This window comes from Arachis hypogaea, chromosome 15 (assembly GCF_003086295.3).
Source record: "Arachis hypogaea cultivar Tifrunner chromosome 15, arahy.Tifrunner.gnm2.J5K5, whole genome shotgun sequence".
NCBI lineage: Eukaryota > Viridiplantae > Streptophyta > Magnoliopsida > Fabales > Fabaceae > Arachis > Arachis hypogaea.
The window spans coordinates 67,108,956-67,116,161 of NC_092050.1; the positions used below are offsets into that span (position 1 = coordinate 67,108,956).

General features: G+C 36.5%; 1 long non-coding RNA gene across 1 annotated transcript; it reads right to left on the minus strand.

The window, feature by feature from the left end:
* Window positions 1–4,785: 4,785 nt before the first annotated feature.
* On the minus strand, window positions 4,786–6,056 carry LOC112750347 (uncharacterized). The gene is made up of 3 exons (XR_003175668.2): window positions 5,847–6,056; window positions 5,539–5,645; window positions 4,786–5,020 (listed from the first exon to the last, which is right to left on the minus strand). It is a non-coding gene; the product is annotated as an uncharacterized lncRNA (long non-coding RNA).
* Window positions 6,057–7,206: the final 1,150 nt, after the last annotated feature.

Consider the following 7,206-nt stretch of genomic DNA (forward strand, 5'->3'; position numbering starts at 1 on the left):
AGAACCAAGAAGTAGTAAGCAATAAAGACCCAAGACTTTGAGCATCAACTACTTGAATGGAAAAGAAACATTAAAAAAGCTCAAAAAAGGGAGTTAAGGATCCTAGTAGATGCTTGTGGTGAAGATGTGTCAAGAAGAGACATGCGCAAGTAGATTCTTAGGAGTGTTTCAACACCCAGTACCCTAAAACCAACTGGTTTGGGAGTGCTAATTGAAAGCTTAATTAAAGGGTTGTTTTGAGACAAAACACTTATAGTCGTGGTCAAGAAAGCACAACCAAAGAGAAAGCAAAACAACTCTTACTACTTCAAAGTGACAATCAATAGAAAGGACCCCCGAGGCCTATATTTGAAAGAACCCTCAAGGATCTAAGAGTTTTTCATGACATTAAAACATTCATACATGTGTTGAATACTTAGTCCTACCCTTAGTCATGTTGCAATCATTCAAGGCCAAGACCTCAAGTTATAAAGGCTTACTCACATTGATTTGCTTGGGACAAGCAAAGCTTAAGTTTGGTGTTGTGATGACTTGCATCATCTACCCTTCTTTCTTGCATAAAGAGGATCATAAAAGAGCATAAATCTCATTTGATCAGTACAATTCATGCATTATTTGATGAATATTATGGTACACTACTTTGAGATGAGTTGTGCTGAATTTCAGGTGAAAAAGGCATAAAAATGGGAAGAAAGCAACAAAGAAGCTGGGCGTGTGAAACTGGCGTGCCACTTTGGAGCAAATGCCACAAAAATGCACTGGCGTGGCATGCCAGGAACTAGGCGTGGCACGCCAGTACTAAATTCCAGAGGAGAAGTTCAAGCATGCATGTGGGCGTGGCACGCTAGTACAAAGTTCCAAAGAGCAACAATGGAGGACACAAAAGGGACGTGGCATGCCAGGTTGGGCGTGGCACGCCTAACCCATCAGCTACTATGGGCGTGCCACTTGAGCCAAGGGGCGTGGCACGCCAACTCATCAATCCAGGAGGAACCTTCACTATGGCGTGTCACTTGATATCGAAGGCGTGGCACGCCAGCTCCAAAAAGTCACTTGGGCGTGCCACTTGAAGATCCAGGCGTGGCACGCCAAACTTGAAAAGTCCACAAATGTATGGGCGTGCCACTTGAGCAGCATGGCGTGGCACGCTGGTACAAAAATCCAAAGAAGGGGCTGAAGGCAATTGAAGGCTGGGCGTGCCACTTGAGGTCGAAGGCGTGGCACGCTAGGCTCTCAATCTCACTTAGGCGTGCCACTTGAGCGACCAGGCATGGCACGCCAATGGACAAAGAGGCCAAAGCAAGGGCTGGGCATGCCACTTGAAGGCTAAGGCGTGGCACGCCAGCTACTGGAACCAAGTCAAGATCATGGGCATCGCACGCCAGTCTCTAGGCGTGGCATGCTTGTATAAGTTTCCAGAGAGGATGAAGGAGGCCAAATACATGGGGTGCGCCATTTGGTGTCGAAGGCGTGGCACGCCATCCATTACTCTTCACTTGGGCGTGCCACTTGATCCCCAAGCGTGGCACGCCAGTGTCATTCAGAGAGCAAAAACCATTGGGGCGTGCCACTTGAGTTCGTGGCGTGGCACGCCAAACAGAAGAGTCACTTGTTCACAAAGGGACGTGGCATGCCAGACCCTGGGAGTGCCACGCTAGTTCAACTTTCTAGAGAAGCTTGGTCAAGCATGTAGCAAGGGCGTGGCATGCCATACCCTAGGCGTGCCACGCTAGTTCAAGTTTCCAGAGACAAAGAGAAATGGAGAGAGGCTAGGACGTGCCACTTGAGCTCAAAGGCTTGGCATGCCAAGGTTGTTATAAAGATGAGCGTGCCACTTGAGGGACTTGGCGTGGCATGCCAAGCCAGAATTGAGGGAGCACGTGACACGCCACTAGAGCGCCAACCACACGCTAGCTGGGAAGTCACACTTATTGAGTTTCTTTTCCCTCTAAAATGTAATTTTATTTTTTCACTTTTGTAATTCTTTTATTTTTGCTAGGAGTAGTATAAATACCCCTAAGGAGTACTGAAGAAGGGGGTTAAGCAGTTAGAGATATTAGTTTTAGATTCACTTTTACACTTCATCATCTTCTTTACTTTTGAGTACTTTCCTTGAGTTATGATTAGCTAAATTCTCTCTCATTGAGAGAGGGAGCTCTGTTGTACTTGATAGATTGATGATAGTGAAATTCTTCTTCTCTTCATCTTCTCTTTGATTTGCTAGAAGGAATTTCGTTCTTAATGCTTAGTGTTCAATTATCTTGGGAAAGAGATTGAATGCAAAATGAGTTTCATGGGAACCTTGGAAAAGGAAACATGAAACCATGCTTGAAATCCCTTCTCACATTTGAGTAAGATCTGAATTTTGGTGTTTGGATATGTGACATATAATCCTCCCTCTACTTGGACCTATGATGGTGTGTGGTATAATCAGGGACCAAGCATATCTCTCTTCATGAGCAATTAGACCAAGGAATTGACTATTGATCAAGATCTGAAAGATTGAGTCACCAAGGGATTGGAGCTCAATCAATCATGATTGCCAAGAAGTCAATGAGTTGCATGATTGAAGAAGATATAAGCTGAAATTGATCCAAAGAGACAACATCTCCTGATCTCAATGAATTTTCCCATTCTTATCTATCCCTTTCTTTATAGCTTAATTTTACATTCATTAATTCCCCACTCCCATTTACATTCAAATCATTTATGATTCTGCACTTTACATTCTGCCATTTCCATTTCTGCACTTTATTGCTTTCTTTTATATTCTAGCCATTTACATTTCTGCCATTTATAATTCTGCAATCACAATCTATTTGTTCCGCTTGACTAATTCATCAATCGATTAAAACTGCTTGAATTTTCTAATCTCTATGGATATGATCCCACTCCACTGTGGGTTATTACTTGACAATAATTTTGGTACGCTTGCCAAAAGAATTGATTCACCATTCTTTGAATGGGATGTGAATTGGATTCATCAGTTTCACATGTAAAAGACAAAGCCATCCTCGCACCGACACTATAACCGGTGGATGAAATCAACAACTATATGATGAGCTTGAACCCATCCAAAGCTCGGACTTATTATAGTTCTAAATCTAAAACAAAGATTGATATTTTGGCATCAATTCACACACTAGAGTTCCTAAACACTATTAGATGCTCAGGTGTACCAAACCATGAGATAACTGTTAAGGTAGGGACACCAATCATGTTACTAAGAAACATAGATCACTCAGCAGGTCTTTGTAATGGCACATAATTGGTTGTGTCCAAACTTGGAAAATACATAATAAAAGCAAAAAATTTAACAAAGGAAGGGAACTGGCCAAAAAGTGTTTATTCCTAGAATGATCCTAACCCCTTCTGATCATAAGATACCATTTAAATTTCAAAAGCGACAATTTCCTATCATGGTTTCTTATGCAATGACAATTAACAAGAGTTAAGGGCAGTCATCGTCACATGTTGGATTGATATTAAAAAAACCTGTATTCACACATGGACAACTATATACAACTATATGTTGCAGTTTAGAAAATGAGAAGAAAGAAACAAACAATGTGGTGTTCAAAGAAGTATTTAGAAACGTTGTCTAAGTAGCTTTATTCTGCGAGTACCACCCATAAGGCTTGTCCTAATTGCATGCTTCTTAGTTCAAGATCCTCATATGTTTTTAATATAATGGATATGTTCTAATTTCATGGTTTTTAGATGAGCGTATCAATTTATAATTCTTGGTTGCTGGTTAGTAAATCAAGTTTTTATAAGTCAATAAAAAAAGCAAACATATAGGATCAGTAAAGTATTAAATGTAGCATTCCATTAAAATAAATTCCATTCGAACATATATATATATATATATATATAACTTCATAAAGATAGAAGTGCATTTTGTAATGTGCATAAAAAAAATTCAAAATGATCTCTATATGCGATGGCAGACCATTCTTATAACAATATACCACAAATCCATCATAATTAACCTAACAGAACAGATCATTCTTTTTGCAGGTGATATTTTCAAACCAGATATGTTGAGTAGAAAAAGAGAGCAAGGATCCAAAAAAATGACATTTTGGAATAAAAGTTCACAAACGCTTGTAGAAATAGCTCTAATCCTACTATATTAGCAAGTCAATCAGTTAGGTTGGCATTAAACATTTTAAAAGTATATGCTCAGCTGTCGTTCTTTCAAATTCATCAACGGAACTCATGTCACATTTTGTGATTTTTTCTAACAGTTAAAAAAGGTAGCATTTTTTTTATTTCAGGTGAATTTCATATTAAACCCCAGAAAAGGAGTCACACAAGTAGAATAACTATATAATATCCCCCTCGATCAATCTGACCTCAAAAGATGGTGCATTTTGGTTTTTTATGACTTTACGAGAGCATTAGTTAGCATTTCATAAGTCGAGTCATGTTAATTCATGTTAATTTTAGTGCGTGTCAAAACAGAATATATGAAGTCTAAATTCAAAATTTGTTAGAACTGTGAGGATATAACTTTATTATCCATTATTTGATAAAGTTATTTTCTTAAAAATGTCTTTTTATAACATTGAGGCAATCACTCTATCAGAATTTAGCATCCATAATACGAAAAAATGATATGTGATTATGCAGAAGACTATCTAAAATTTCATAACAATGTTACCATTCAAGAGTAATATATATATCAACACCTGCTTGGTAAAATACCGTGCTAGCAAACACATACGCTAAACCAAAACTCGACATTATATGAGCGTTAACCCATATTTGTTCCTTTATATATTAAACATTAAATTAGAAAGTCTTGGTTATTTATATATTTGTTCCTTTATACATTAAATTAGAAAGTCTACAGCAAGCTACCGCTGTGTCAAACAAGAATGGACAGACACAATGATTCAAAAGGATATCTCCTTTCAGATATTCATACACTAAAAGGAGGGTAAAAGATATGTTATAATACTTGCACAATACATTTCGCAGATCTTGAGTATAGTTGGTTTAGCAACTTCCCAAGCTGCACAACAATTTAGAGCAACGATGATCAAACACATGTATAATTTAGAGAAAAAAAGATAAAAGTTTCACTACGCTAACAACTCATTCTTCGTGAGTTATTTTAAAATATAAAAGATGATGGCTATTTAATTTAGACCGCTGCATAACTATATTGCATACATGTCAAAACTTTATATCACGGGACCATATCAAAGTTGTCTTTCTCTATACCAGCAACTTTTGGCAAGCCTTACATTAGAAGGATTCTTCGTTTGAGCCTCTTTGCTTTATATCATCTTCAGTTGATAAAATAGTATAAATGGAAAAACAAAGGAAGGTGATTATAAAATATTCTAAATGGAAAAACACATTTTTAAAAACCAATTGACAAGTAGAATTAGAAATCCAAATCTGATCTCTTAATGAAGTTCACAATTCCTTTTCATTTTATTAGCAAGATCCTCACTCAAATTAACAATTAAGAATACCAACAGCATCATAAAAGAGAGAGAGAAAAAAAAGGAAATTTAACATTACTTGAAAAGAAGGAAAAACACGTCTCCAACAGCATCAGAGCTCCACAGATCTGCTGTAAATTCAAAATTTCATTTCATCTTTTGAGCTCCATTCTCACTCAAAGAAACCTACAACAATATCAATGGTGAAAGTACCATCAAAATTACTCTTCAACCGAACTAACACACCAATGCACACAAGCCAAAACTAACAGCACCAGCAGATTACTCTTGGCATTTTTATTCAACTTCAAAATAGAACATTGCATTTGTATACATTCTCGCAAAACAATGGAAAGTGATTATAATAGAGTATAAATGGAAAAATACCTGTTTGAAGCGAACACAACTGGCATTAGATATCAAAATCTCTTATGAAGTTCAGAATCCCTTTTCATCTCCTGAGCAGCATCTATGCTCAAATCAACGCTCAACAATACCAACAGCCATAACAAAAATATCAAAATTACTATTATGAGCATCATAGAAGAGATAGATAAAATTAAGAAAAATCAACATTCATAGAAAAGGAAAAACAACCTGTCCAGCATGAATATAAGTAGCATTGAACCTCCACAGATCTTATATAAGACCACAATTTATTTTCATCTTCTGAGCCGCATTTTCACTCAAATAAACCTTCAACAACGGAGACAACAACATCATCTAAAATACTCTTCACCCGAACAAACACACCAATGCACACAAGCAAATAGTAACACCACCATAAATGAAGTTTAAAATAGTTGAAGCTTAATCAGATCACAATTTTACCAAAGCAACTACTAATTATAACATTTTTTCAATGGTTATTTTTACAAACAACAAATTGTTACTATCAACTTATATCAGGATCAGTTATGTCAGAATGGTGACCAGAATGGTGACCAGTATACTGTTTTCGATAATATATTAGCAATAATCAAGACTAAAAAGTAAATTAATAAAGAGATCACACATCACCTCAATTAAGTTTCGATGATCTTTTTCACCACCATTTTTATGCTCGGCCAAACTGATCAATTTGGAACACACAATTAAATTCAAATATTATGAAACCATAACAGACATACAAAAGTTAACTCTTTTTACAATTGTAATATGAAAATGCAGATCCCAAAAAATTTTCAAGCCGATCACTGAATCGTACCTGATGCATGCAAGCTACCCCCAAAAACTGTGTTCAAGCCAGCCTTGAGCGAGTTTTTCAACGTCTTTAGTGATATCGCATTCAACAATACATGATTGATTCTGAAATATCAATTTCGAAGGAAAGAAAAGGACTTCTTCAAAGTAATTATAATTACAAGTATCTGCAGCTACTCATTATATATATAGTGGGTCATCTTGATTTAGTGGCACCCATGCGGTGAAATGGTAGGTGAGAATTTATTTTCATTAAATGTATGGGAGGTAGAGATGGTTTTAGTAACTAATGATATAATCAAGACACAGCTGTGATCTACTAGAAGAAGAAAGGAGGACATGTGTAATCTTTTATCAAAATTTATTACAAATAGTTGACATCTGTCAAAATGTTAAAATGTCTTTTTTATAAGCTAATTGGGCTCTTTGTTATTGAGGTGACACATGACATAAAGAAAATATAATGAATTAAAGAGTTGACACCTAAGTGAGTTTTAAGCATTGTCATTCTCATTTTATATGCAAATGCATTTTAAAATTATCA